Here is a 15,315-nt window from a genome sequence, read left to right as displayed (position 1 = left end):
TGAAACTTAGCGTGTAGGCTCTTCATCGCAGGAAATGCATATTTCGTACGAACTGCTCACATCAGCTGCATCATGTAGCGCATTTTGTGTAGTGTAATACATGTAATTCTGTGACAGCGGTGTTTTAACCATGGGGCTTGATCAGCAAATCAAGCAGGAGAGCAGGAATTAGAGCAGACTGCCAACACAACATCATATTCATCCGCCGCCTTGATCAAACTTCATGACGTAGCTGTACAGCGTTGATTAATCAGTTCATTCGGTGTTATGACCTCTTTTGACTACCTACGTTTTTAAAGCATGTTCTTTGCTCCCCCATGTAATTATTTTTTTTCTCTACTGGATTTCCATCTACTGCGAGTGATAAACACAGGTGTTAGGACAAAGTCACACGCGTCGAATTTGGTACTGAGGAACTTCGCATTATTTTCGCAATTTTGTGATGTAAATTAAATAATAATAATAATAATAATAATAAAATACATCTGGAATACAAAAAGGAGATTAATGTCAATACATAACTAGAATGATTTTGAATATACTGTATATAAGTTATAAATCTAATGTTATAATGTATATGTATAATAATAAATATTATACATATATATATATATATATATATATATATATATATATATATATATATATATATATATATATATATGATACATATTATATATAATCTAATAATAATAATATGTATATATCTAATTTAAATTATATATATATACAGTATATATTTATAAATTAAACATCCTCTCACTTTCAACTGCTTTTATTTTCAGCACTTAACATGTGTAAATTAGTATGAACATAAAAAGATTCAAACAACTAAGACATAAACTGAACAAGTTTCACAGACTAACAGAAATTGAATAATGTGTCCCTGAACAAAGTGGGGTCAAAATCAAAAGTAACAGTCAGTATCTGGTGTGGCCACCAGCTGCATTAAGTACTGCAGTGCATCTAATCCTCATGGACTGCACCAGATTTGCCAGTTCTTGCTGTGAGATGTTACCCCACTCTTCCACCAAGGCACTTCAAAATGTGACCCTCAACACTGGAGCCTCACAGGGCTGTGTTCTCAGCATACTCCTATATTCCCTGTACACACATGACTGTGTGGCAACACATAGTTCCAATGCCATCATTAAGTTTGCTGATGATACGATGGTGGTAGGTCTGATCACTGACAATGATGAAGCAGCCTCAATGGGATATATATATATATATATATATATATATATATATATATATATATATATATATATATATATATATATACACACACACACACACACACACACACACACACACACACACACACACACTACCGCTCAAAAGTTTGGGGTCACTTGCCTGAAATGTTTCTCATTTCTTTTGATCTGATGGTGTATGCTTAAATGTTTGAAATTAGTTTTGTAGACAAAAATATAATTGTGCCAACATATTAATTTATTTAATTACAAAACTAAAATTTTATAAAAAAAAATAAATAAAAAAAAAACAGTTTTTGAAATGGATGACTTGGACCAAATAATTATGAATATCAGCCAATAAGTGCCCAGCATAGATGGAAACTCCTTTTTAAACTCCTACTGTTTAAAAAGCATCCCAGGGTGATACTTCAAGAAGCTGGTTGAGAAAATGTCAAGAGTACATTTCTGCAAAATCTAGGCAAGGGGTGACTACTTTGAAGACACTAAAATATAACACAGTTTGATTTATTTTTTATTTTTTTAGTCACAACATAATTCCCATAGTCCAATTTATGTTATTCCATAGTTGTGATGACTTTTCTATTATTCTAAAATGTGAAAAAATAAAATAAAAAATAAATAAAAATGACCCTACATTTTTGAACGGTAGTGTATGTATGTGTATATATATATATATATATATATATATATATATATATATATATATATATATAATATATATAGCCTTATTTATTTAACAGTATTTACTTTATATTTATAACATTTCTTAAGAAAACTTGCCAAAATTACGTGAAAAGTGCCAGTTCCAATCTTCACCACAAGGTGTCAGAAGAATATTGTACATTATTTGAGTAGGACAAACGCATACTACCCTGAAATTTCATAACTGGAAAAAGTTCTATTTTATTTATGACATACTTCACACAGACACAGAGAACAAATAGAGGAAGGGACATATAGGAGCAAATCGGGGACTGAAGTTAGGAGCAGGGTTGGGGAGTAACGGAATACATGTAACGGGATTACGTATTTAAAATACAAAATATAAGTAACTGTATTCCACTACAGTTACAATTTAAATCATTGGTAATTAGAATACAGTTACATTCAAAAAGTATTTTGATTGCTGAAGAGATTACTTTGCATTTTATTGTAATTTGATATTTAGTCCTTTCAGATGGAAAACTACATATAAATAACGCGATCCAAAGTGCATTTGAACAGCTGTGAAACACTTTCTTATGATGTGTTACATTCATACAAGCAGACAGTGAAGTACGTTTGAAGTAAGTTTGGAGCAGAAGAAATAGAAATAAACCTTGTGTAAATTGTCAGCTTTACACTAAGCTAAAATACTATTTCTAGCCATTTTACATGCAGGTTACCAAACACGATCATATTTCTTATCAAGAAAATTCACGTTGGATCATAATTAATTTTTTTCTAGTAAGACCTTTGATATTGGGGTGAAAATCATATTCTTGATAATAATTTTTGTATTGTTTTCCTGTAAAAATATCTAAAAATCCTTAAAATAAGATCAGTTTGATTTATCTTGTTTTAGAAACAACACTGCATAAGACATTTTGTTTTTTCAGAGAATGTATTTTTAACATGTATTTTGTCCTATTGTACTGGCAGAGTTTTTATAGTCAAAACAAGTGAAAAAAATCTACCAGTGCTGAAGAAGTAATCCAAAGTATTTAGAATACGTTACTGACCTTGAGTAATCTAACGGAATACGTTACAAATCACATTTTACAGCATATATTCTGTAATCTGTAATGGAATACATTTCAAAAGTAACCCTCCCAACCATGGTTAGGAGTACACACTGAGAAATAGATAATGTGAGAATAACTGTACAGGTTTGTGGCTAACAGTGTTGGCTAACCTCCTTTCTCAGAGAACATAATCTCTGTCTCTTGAGGTATGAAACTGTTGAATAGCGTAAAAATTCAATCAGATATACACACATGGATTGGCCTATTGCTGAGTAAGTACTCACTTGGTTCACAACTTTACAATATTATAGCATTTCATAAGTTTTGACTAAAACACTTTTTCTAATTTGCTTGCTTGTACAATAAATATATGTTGTAAGATATAAAAACTAAAACATCAGATCACATCAGTCTTATAATCATGAAGATCTTTGAACCTTTAGAAGAACAGTGAAGTCTATTGTAACAAAATGACACATGGTAATACCTAGACACTCATATAGTCCACTGTACCAAAGCAACTTGGCCAAAAGGTCAGAGAAGTGACCAAGAGGAAAACTAGAACACTGACAGAGTTGCAGAGTGCTTTGACTGAAACAGGAGGAACTGTCCAGACATAGCCAATCTCTTTAACACTTTACAGATTCAGCCGCATTGGGAGTGTGGCTTGAAGGAAACCAATCAACATAAGTTATGCCTGAAGTTCGCTAGAAGCCATTTCATGACCTGAAAACCATTGAAGGAAAATTGTAGTCTGATGAGACCAAAGTTGAGATCTTCTACCTGCAAGCGAAGCCCAAAACACAGGTAGCACCATCTATATTTTCCAGAATAGTGATGGCAGCATCACATCACAGTGATCGTGCTCTGGGGTACCATTTCCTTTTCCACAGCATGTTACTAGAATGAGTCACAAACAGGTAATTCCCTTGTCTAGGGAGAGCCTGTTTCAGTCACTTACAATATGAGTTTCATTTTTTCAACTCAAAGCATATGGCTTGGATAAAAAAAAGTTTAGTATTCTGGAATGAACAGCCAGAGTTTAGTCTCGAATCCAATTTAAAAATCTGACTTTTCAAAATTGCTGTTTTCTGGCAAACACAAACTTGGAGTTTAAGCATATTTGCAGTGTCGATTTTACCCATTCTTCAGTCAATTCAAGAGTTTTTACCCATTCAAAGCATTCCTGGAAGTGATTTCTTTGTCTGGAAAACGTTTTTTACATTACATGTTTTACTGTGTACTATGTACTTAGTGTGAAAGGACGTTCATTGCCGTTATTCACCAGCATTCATATTCAGTTCAGAGTGTGTTAGAGTTGCGGGTCAGAGGCTGGTAGGCGTGGTAACAAGTCTTTCTTTAGTGGAATGTGCATGTGCGTATATGGCTCCTGTATGTATTCCCAAGATAAAAAGCTTTTTAGCTGTAGCTATTAATCAAACACAGAGACCAGCAGCATTACTCAGACCCTGAGTCAGCATCAGCAGCATTGTACTTTCTTAGAATTCTAATCAACTTCCCATTTGTCTAGACTGTGTGTGTATTATACATCAATCCAATGATTATATGACAATCGACACTTTGTTATCATTCAGTCTTATGTACCCGTCAGCACAAGGGCTAGTTGATGCATAATAAACTCAGCAAAAAAAGAAACGTCCTCTCACTTTCAACTGCTTTTATTTTCAGCAAACTTAACATGTGTAAATATTTGTATGAACATAAAAAGATTCAACAACTAAGACATAAACTGAACAAGTTTCACAGACATGTGACTAACAGAAATGGAATAATGTGTCCCTGAACAAAAGTGGGGTCAAAAGTAACAGTCAGTATCTGGTGTGGCCACCAGCTGAATTAAGTACTGCAGTGCATCTAATCCTCATGGACTGCACCAGATTTGCCAGTTCTTGCTGTGAGATGTTACCCCAGTCTTCCACCAAGGCACTTGCAAGTTCCTGGATATTTCTGGGGGGAATGGCCCTAGCCCTCACCCTCCGATCCAACAGATCCCAGACGTGCTCAATGGGATTGAGATCCAGGCTCTTCGCTGGCTATGGCAGACCACTGACATTCCTGTCTTGTAGGAAATCACGCACAGAATGAGCAGTATGGCTGGTGGCATTGTCATGCTGGAGGGTCATGTCAGGATGAGCCTGCAGGAAGGGTACCACATGAGGGAGGAAGATGTCTTCCCTGTAATGCACAGCGTTGAGATTGCCTGCAATGACAACAAGCTCACTCCGATGATGCTGTGACACACCAGACCATGACGGACCCTCAACCTCCAAATCGATCCCGCTCCAGAGTACAGGCCTCGGTGTAACGCTCATTCCTTTGACGATAAACACAAGTCCGACCATCACCCCTGGTGAGACAAAACCGTGACTCGTCAGTGAAGAGCACTTTTTGCCAGTCCTGTCTGGTCCAGTGAAGGTGGGTTTGTGCCCATGGGCGATGTTGTTGCCGGTGATGTCTGGTAAGGACCTTCCTTACAACAGGCCTACAAGCCCTCAGTCCAGCCTCCCTCAGCCTATTGCGGACAGTCTGAGCACTGATGGAGGGATAGTGCATTCCTTGTGTAACTCGGGCAGTTGTTGTTGCCATCCTGTACCTGTCCCGCAGGTGTGATATTCGGATGTACCGATCCTGTGCAGGTGTTGTTACACGTGGTCTGCCACTGAGAGGACGATCAGCTGTCCTTCCTGTCTCCCTGTAGTGCTGTCTTAAGGGTCTCACAGTACAGACATTGCAATTTATTGTCCTGGCCACATCTGACCACCTGACCACATGCCTCCATGCAGCATGCCTATGGCATGTTCACGCAGATGAGCAGGGCTCCTGGGCATCTTTCTTTTGGTGTTTTTCAGAGTCAGTAGAAAGGTCTCTTTAGTGTCCTAATTTTTATAACTGTGACCTTAATTGCCTACCGTCTGTAAGCTGTTAGTGTCTTAACGACCGTTCCACAGGTGCATGTTCATTAATTGTTTATGGTTCACTGAACAAGCATGGAAAACATTGTTTAAACCCTTTACAAAAGATCTGTAAAGTTATTTGGATTTTTACAAAATAAAATACAGTGTCGTAAAAAAAGAGGTGTTTCTTTTTTTGCTGAGTTTATATCCATAAAGTTTTTTTATTTCTTGTGAGGGTCCCCCCTCTTAAAAAGGTTGCTATATATTTTTAAGTTTAAAGACCAGTTTAACCTGTGTAAGTGTGATATTATAAAGACAATTTAAATAATTGGCTTTTATATGGCTAGTGCACTAAAGCCAAAAGAAATGAATAAAATATTATATAGAAAATATTTAGCCTGCTTTGTATTAAGCTGACAGTGTATTTTATTCTACCCAATATTTGAGTCATGTTAAATGTATAAACCTGAAGAGAAACATTTCAGTTAATCTGAAATAGCAATACTGTCAAATTTTGTGCATTTAGTTTTTTTTTTTTTTTTTTACCTTTTTTACATTTATAAACTTTTCTTTCTCTGAAAATTTTCACGGACCCCCTAGCATCTCCTCGCGGCTCTCTGGGGATCTAGACCCCAGTTTGAAAGCCCCTGTCTTAGACTATGATTTGAGCTGTGACAGATGTGTTTAACTCAACTATGTCTACATTTAGTTGGACAATCAAAAAGCTCTGAAGCCATTTTTCTCAGTTTCAGTGCTGGCGTAGTTACTGCATTTAGGCTTTTGTATGCAGCAAAGACAAATAGAAATTGATCTTTCTCTTAACAAGATTCTTAGTTGTGTCTCTGCACTATCATCTTATCAAAGACAGAGTCCAATCCAACACTTTCTCTCTCTTCTCCTGCTGTGTGCCCTTTCGTGTCCCTTTCATTCTTATCCTTCGCATGTTCCCCAATCTGCCCTGTTGCTTCTTCGACTGTCTTTTTTGTTGTCAGCTATATCCTCCTTCCCCTCTGTCCATCCTCCTTTTTTCATTCTCTCCATCAGTCTTAAATTCTGTTTCTCTTATCTGTGCCTGATCCCCTCTGCTCCTGGCTCATCAGTGTGTCGGATATGCATTAGAAGCTGAGACAGCTGCAGTCTCTGTGATGTCAGTGGAGAGAGTAAGAGAGATGGCAGGTGATTTTAAAGAGAGACTCTGCACATTTTTCTTTCTTTCATGTGCCTGTTGAATCAATGTTATTAGACAGTGTGGACGTGAGATGGCTACAGGATTGGGATGTGATATTGACCCACCTGGCAGTGTTAATATTTATGGGGTGTGATTCAGCAGGCCACGCTCAGGGAGATGGAGGAGTGGAGGAGAGTGCTGGAGGGGAGAGAGAGAGAGATTTTCTAAACCTCAATAAATCCTGCTCCTCATTTACCCACCTAGTTCACTGCAGTAATGCAGCTTCTCAAGCAGCTCAACAGATGGTACTGTTGCATGCTTGAATAACACATACTGGATAGTCAGTGTTCTTAAGAGTATGCAAATTTAATAATATATATGTGTACATGTACTTGCCAACATGAACTGATTCATTATACATACATATATGCTGTGTGCATAATGTAGATTGCATATTGCATTTTAAGATCTTTATGACACTATACTGTTGGAGTCAGTGGATGTTCACGTTTTGAGGATCTGAACATGTGTAGTTTCATTGATGTGAGAAAGTGTGAGCAAATGTTGTCAGTAGGTACTCTTTTTGTCCAACCTTTGGAGCTGAATACAACTTGAGGTTCTTCAACATCATAAACTAGTCAACCTGAGCCTTACCAGAGCAAAGTTTTTGCTTATGTTATATGACTGTTTTATGTAACTATATTGCATCATCTGGCTTTTGAGTTGGTGGTCTCTTAGGTCGAATGTGAGTCTTTTCAACAGATGCACAACTAGGATCTCAGATGTTTTTTTTTTCACATTCATTGGTTCACATGTGTCATGCACTTTTGTCTATGACTAATTTTCAGAATGGCATACGATTGTACTACTCATACTACTTCTGCAGTATGCAGTATGTATTTTTTGTGCACATGTGTGAATCCCATGGGCACATGTCTTTGGAGCTAGTGTGTTGTAACAGCACCAGAATGTGCAAAGCATAGCACCTTGCTTGCTTCAAAGTGTTTGAAAGTGTTACATACAAAAGCCATGTATGTAATAGGGGTGTAAATTGGACGTTTCATCATGATACGATCTTGTATCGATTCTCTTGGCCTGTGATCCAACATTTGCAGATACTTAAAAGTCTGCCGCGATACGATTTGATTCAGGGGCCAGCGATCGACATCCGATATTATGTGCCTATTTTACACAATCGATAAAAAAAAATGTCTGGCCTCAAATGCAACCAAAATATAATTTGATTATTTTATTCAGCTCTCTGTATCCACATTTGGACATTCACAACAAAATAACTTCAGATGTTGAAAAAAATTATACAGATAAATAATATAAAAAATAATGTCACACAAGTGATCATCACTTGTTTGATGACAGCTAATTTTTCAGTTTAGTCCAATTCAAAATACTTACATACCCATGACTTGGGGTGGTTTTCTTGGCTACAACTTCCACAGTTGTAATGAAAAAATCTGTTACAGTTAACTAGAATAAATGTTAGTAAGGGTGTTGATGTGTAGATGTGTAAAGTCTTATAACTGATGCTGGAGCTGAGCAGATGTTTCTCTTTCCCTCATTAGTGCTGTTCAGATAGGGTGACTATATTCTGGTTTTCCAAAAAGAGGAGGGTGGGGTGGAATAATAGGGTTAAAAACAGTGTTACTATGAATGCAAACTTTAATACAGAGAAAAAGGCACTCTATTAGCATAACGTACATATAAAAAAATACAAATTTCCAACATTATTTTTAATGTCCATGTACTAAAATAAAATATTTGATGCCATGAGTGTACCTTCATTTACTATTACTATTATTTTGAATGGCCATGGAAAATGAAGCAATGTGATAATTTTACCTGGTCGCAAAAAGTAGTCTGTTAATTTACCTGATGAACTTTCACCTTTTGCTGACCCTTTATACTTCGCAGAGCTAATGTGTGCTTCTAAATCACTTGCACCTTTATTAGCAACTGACACATAAGTGCCAGCTTTACATGTCATACATTCTGCTTCCCACGGATCTCGACCTGGACGAAAGCATGGGAATTTTTTGCGCAAATCTTCTGTAAATTTGCACTTTCGTTTGGGCATTGTTTCCACTCAGCTGTCATTTGCTGCTACTGTCAAGCAACTGTTTGATGCCGAACACAACAGCGCTTCACGCATTCACGGAGAGATTGACAGGCAGGAGTTTGGCCAATAGTTGCTGCACGCCTCTTATAATCGACCAATTGGTGTGCGAGAAGGCGGGACTTACAAAGAGGGGTTATTGCAATGCAAATATGTGCGCATACACAAAAGTATTAGACCAGATGCACATCATAATGCAACTAAAGCGGAATCCCGGACATTTTCGCAAATTTAGAAATCCCGGCTGGACGCTTTTTTAAGGTCCGAAAAAGAGGACATGTCCAGGAAAAAGAGGACGTATGGTCACCCTAGTTCAGAATGTCGGCATTGTCAAGACGTTTCATATGGTTGAACTTTGCCATGGTACTTTAAAATGACAAATTCTCCTGTAAAATTTAAAGGGGTCACATGCGCAACAATATTGATGGAAGCGTTTGTCACAAGAGCTCACATTTTAAGGAGTGCCCGGTTGACGTTCTTGCACTGATCCTGTCAATGCAGCTCGCATTTCGCGCGTGCGCATGCCACACGGATGGCAGAGCACAATTTAGCTTCAAAGAGCCCAGGCAGATCCTTGTCCCACATGAAAAGTGTATTTAGCACTCATAAAGTCAAATGGATGTAATAAGGTTGCTTCATCGCCTGATGGAAATGCGTACGGGTGTCACTGACATGAGAGTATTAAAATAAATGTACATCTTAAAAATATTTCTATATCGATATTTACACATTGTATTGATAACATTGGATCGTTGGTCTCTGGATCGATGCATCAATCCAGATCGATAGATCGTTACACCTCTAGTATGTAATGCACTCTTTCAAAAAACCTGTATACATTTTTCTACACTATAAAAATGGAAAGATACTCTAGGCACCATTTAAGGTTCCTCACATGCAATACTGGCAGAACCCTTTGGAAATCCAACAGATACCATTTGAAGGAACCTGAAATATCCTATTTATGTAGTCAAGGAAATTCAAGATGTATTTCAAGAGCATCAAAGCCTTTCCCTTATGATGGGGTTACTGAAGGAATCATTAACAGTCCTTGCAGGTAAAAAGGTGTCTCTAGGATCTCCAGAGGGTCCTGCTGGTGTGGCAGTTGGGGAACCCCAAATGGTGCCTCGAGTATCCTTTAATTTTTACACTGCATTTATGCTCTGCACTAAAATATTTAATCGGCTAGATATTGCTCTTGTGTACAATAAAACGTATTTGCGAGCCATAGTGATGTTCTATTTTTGAACAAATGATTTTCAAAAACCTTTATCCAGTTTCACCAACAACTGGAAAGGTCATGGAAAAGTCATGGAAATTCATTGGTCAAAAAATAAAGGAGCCCTGTAACTTGCCAATCAGAGGCTCAGCTGTATGTGCTGAAGGGGCTAGAGACCCTGGTGTTTTAAGCTTACACTGTCTGCACCAAAGGGTCCCAGGTGTTCAGCTCGTGGAGTATCTGCTGAGGGGCCTATGAGCTCTAGTGGTCAGCTCACACTGTATGCACTGAGGGTTCCGGGGTTTTTGAAGGTCCCGTGGTAGTTCCCGGGCAATGGCCCAACTGACTATACAGATGACTTATTACTTGGCTTGGGATCGATGCCTTTTTCATACAATGGGCTACTCGTTGCTACAACAAACCCTTAAATCTACTGCAAAGGCTTACTAGTATTTGTCGGTAGCTGGTGAGGTCCAGGAGTCAGTAGTAAGAGCGATGCCCTCCGCCTTCTCAAGATGCGTTTGCAGCATGGTGACTTAAACTCCGGTTTCATTTCCTCTAACATGTTGCAAAAGGGGACTCTCCACCACTTTAAGCTGCTGCATATCTCCAACTATAAATGTAGCTACACAATTTGTTAGCTTCTTTGCCTGTGGCGAATCAATTGATAATTTTTTCCTAGGGTTCAAAGCTTCCGCAGTTGTAGGTTGTAACCATTTATTGCCTTCCACTGCACATTCCTGCCATCCGCCATGATATCTGTTTATATGGGATATTAGATCAGTTGTATTCCTGGAGTATGGCAATTCTGCGTTGCACTTTTTACACACTGTTTTTGATTTATCCAGGTATTGGCCAGCTCCATCAACCCAGAGTTCGAAATTAATCCAAACTTTGCTTCTTTTGCCCTTTCCCCAAAACTCTCCAATTTGTTTATCCACCATAACATTGCCCACACCAGCTGCACAAATGTAGGGGTAACGGAGGTGACGATAACTTAGTATTAAATACAGTACATTTTATATCAACCTCTTGTGGTCTTCCAAAGCCATTATGCCAGACAACATTAAACAGAAGTCCAACTGACTGTGAATTGGAAAGCACACAAATTAGGCTTCTAATTTAAATGTCGGCTAATGTTAAAACCTCGATGCCTCAAAAATGTATCAAGAAAATAACGTGCTGATCAATAATCGATGTGTCTGTATTTTATGACATTCCTAGACTGATATATTGGTTTTACAGATTAATTGGTGCCAATAGTTGCTTTTTGGAACTATCGGTTATCGGCAAAAATCTTTGCAGATAGTTGTTGACAGCTTCTATTTAAAAAAATTAAAAATCTTGTTTTCATTCCTTTGTGTTCCTCTGTGGCCAGCGCTGAAGGATTCTACAGTTAAAACGGCTTGGTTCTGCAGTATAACAGCAGCCTTTAGAGGTAATAAACATAATGGGTTTTATGTATTTCATTTTCTGAGTTTCTCTCTTTCGATCCCTCAAATACAAACTCACACACACATGCACAAACGCACTACCTTATTACTCCAGTAAGTCCACGAGTAAAGCAGCGCAAGCCTCCGTTACTAGTTCTAATGTGACGTTTTCGAATTAACAACGAAGGCTTGAGCTGTATTAAAGCAGGACGCTGAATCTGCTGAATCCGCTGCGCGTCATGACTGCATTACCACCTCGGGAGTGCATTATTTTTCAACAATTCAACGGTCCGTCGTTAATTATTCCTTACATAAAACCCATCATGTTTATTACTTCTAAAGGCTGCTGTTATACTGCAGAACCAAGCCATTTTAATGTAGAATCCTTCAGCGCTGGCCACAGAGGAACACAAAGGAATGAAAGAAAAAAAAAACTGTCAACAACTATCTCCGCTGCGCGTTGTGACCGCATTACCACCTCGGGGGTGCATTATTTTTCAACAATTCAACGGTCCGTCGTCAATTATTCCTTACATAATATATTCAAAACCCACCATGTGGTGAATATATAGGCTATAAAAAGCTTAATTTGGTAAATAGCCTACTTAAATAGCATTGTAATGGATAATACATTAAATCTTTATTTTTTCAGTTTTTTGTTGGGATTTTAGTTGGACAATAAACTGCATCTGGGATTTTATTCATTTTGGAATCTTGGGTCTGTGCCCGCCATAGTAAGGAAAGAAACTTTTTTATTAAATTTTAATCGGATGATTAATCGGTTATCTGCCTTTTCCACCACCTTAGTTATCATTATCTGCAAAATCCACTATAGGTTGACCTCTAATTCCTACCTATTACATCCGGCCAATTGCACAGTATACTAACAGAGCACATTGCGTGGAATACTGTTTTCTGCAATGCAACATGCTGGACTTATGTTGAAAGTAACAAATGACCACAAGGCTCATCATGGCTCATTTGACTGAACTGCCAATTGTTAGGTCATTGTAGCTCAAAATGTAAAATAACTGTATTTATTTTTTAGATAACTTAATGGCACTCAATGAATTAAACATCTAATATAGTGTGGTAAAGTGACAACAATGGCTGTGTCCCAAATATACTGTGCACTTACTTTTTACACTATGCACTTGGCCCTTTTAGTGTGATTCAAAGTGTAGTATCATCTCAAATGAAACACGTGGAATGGAATGTTTTTTTACCACACAGGAGTATCTGCCATTTTTCAGCTGACGGATGTGACGTTTCAAATGCATTCGATGTGTTGGTGCTAGCATTAGTGCATTAGCCAATATGAGTCCACCACTTATATTGTATCTCAGATAATGTACGTATTCATATAGCGTGGGTCACGGATGGTTAAGCATTCAACTCACATTTGCAAGGTGCTGCCTTCACAAAAGTTTTGCTAGTTGCCACATTCACCATTGATTACAACTGTTTGGTCAGGCATTGCTGCCAGGTAACCCCGCCCCTTCCTGTATGTAGGCATGTCACAACCACTGCATGAAGTGTCCAACACTGCCCACCATTTTTTTTTTCGATTGAAAAAGTACATCATCTGGGTACTTTAGTACTCTTCTTTTCATTGTATTTTCAGTGTGAACACACAACTCACACTACAAAATGGCGTATAATAATTTAGAGGTCATCGCATCGCATACTGCATACAGTTTAAAAAAATAGTAGACAGTATATACTGCACAGTAAGCCAATATTCTATTCCGAACATAGCCAATATCTGTCTCTTCAGATACTCCTTATTGTTACACAGGTCAGATTACAAGCATGCTAGTAAAAGAGCTACACTGATCTGCTCTCTGATCTGTGTGTGTGTGTGTGTGTATGTGTGTGTGTGTGTGTGTGTCTGCACATATGATAATCATTGGTATTCACTCTGACAGTCAGGATCAGGCATTCAAAGGCTTGAAAGAAAAATGCCATTGAATCTACGCCACACAATGTGCAAGAAAACCCTTTAATGCCATCAGCTGTCTCACTGCTTTATTATACCTACGAAAATGACTGTTTGTGTCAGTTTGTATCCTCTTTTGAGTGAGCATTTAATATATACATTGAAACATGTTGATTGCATTACATTATAGATTTCACAATCTTCCCCCTAATGTTCTTGTATGAATGTGTGTTTATGTGTGTATAAATTACTTTGATAACTAGGGCAATGGTCATAGTCTCTAGGTATACAGTGTGGGCGAATACATCAGTATAGATAAATTCCCAGAGGCTGCGGTGCTCTTTGTGCTTGACCATCACAAGAAGAAATATGACAGGCTTTGACAAGCTTTAATCCAACATCCTTCAGCAGATTACAGGCATCCCTACTCCATCTGTCTGAGTGCGACAAGCAAATAATTTCCAAATAACAGTTTTATGTTGGTGCTCTGCAGGCATTTGTGCATGCAAAGCTGGATTTCTAGTCCTTAAGGAGCAGGTCAAGAGTTCAGCATCTATGCCGCCTTCATACTACACAAATTACACCAAAGCTGATGTCACTATTTCATGCTCTGTGAATCAGCCTGGGAATGACAATACTGGTTCTTCAACGCAGGGTCAAATATGACAGCAGAGATCTGACAATTGAAAAGAAGCAAGACAAGGTGTTGCCAGATGTACCCTTGTGTTTTTTAATTCCACCAAGCATAAATAATGTAAACTGAAGCCTTGTTTCTTCATGGAAGGCAAGCCAATGGTTTAAAAACCAGCAACTCTTAAACACAATGTTCTTGTTGAGATGATACCAGCTCTGAAAGGGTGTGCCAGTGAATAAACTGGTGTGAGGTCTTGCTTGAATGGGCTGCTGACAAAATAGACCAGTGAGGTCAAGAGACCTGATTAGACCAGCACAAATTTCCCTACTGATTCAAAATGGTTTATGTTGGTTTGGTGCTGGTCTAGCTGGTGGACCACAATAACAAATGCTGGTCAACAAGTATGGTCTTTCTTTTAAAACTGGTTCACCAAGGACTTCCTGATGGTTAAAGGGATAGTTTACCCCAAAATGAAGATTGATATTCTCTCATCATTTACTCCTCCCCATGCCATCCCAGATGTGTATGAATTTCTTTCTTCAGCTGAACACAAACTAAGATTTTTTTGAAGAATTTCCCAGCTCTGTAGGTCCATACAATGCACGTTAATGCAAATCCACAGAAGGGCAACATAAAAGTACTCCAGACGATTATGTTGGTTAAATCCATATCTTCTGAAGTGAAATGATAGGTGTGGGTGAGAAACAGATCAATATTTAAGTCCTTTTTATTATAAATTCTCCTCCCTGCTAAGTCAATCTCCACTTCACTTTCACTCTCACTCTCACATTCTCCTTCTGTTTTTGGTGATTCACATTCTTCATGCATTTTGCCCTCTACTGGGCAGGGAGGAGAATTTATGGTAAAAACCAAATTAAATGTTGATCTGTTTCTCACCCACACCTATCATATCGTGTCTGAACACATGTTGT

Source organism: Myxocyprinus asiaticus, chromosome 13, assembly GCF_019703515.2.
Source record: "Myxocyprinus asiaticus isolate MX2 ecotype Aquarium Trade chromosome 13, UBuf_Myxa_2, whole genome shotgun sequence".
In the NCBI taxonomy this organism is placed as follows: domain Eukaryota; kingdom Metazoa; phylum Chordata; class Actinopteri; order Cypriniformes; family Catostomidae; genus Myxocyprinus; species Myxocyprinus asiaticus.
This window is presented reverse-complemented; position numbering follows the sequence as displayed.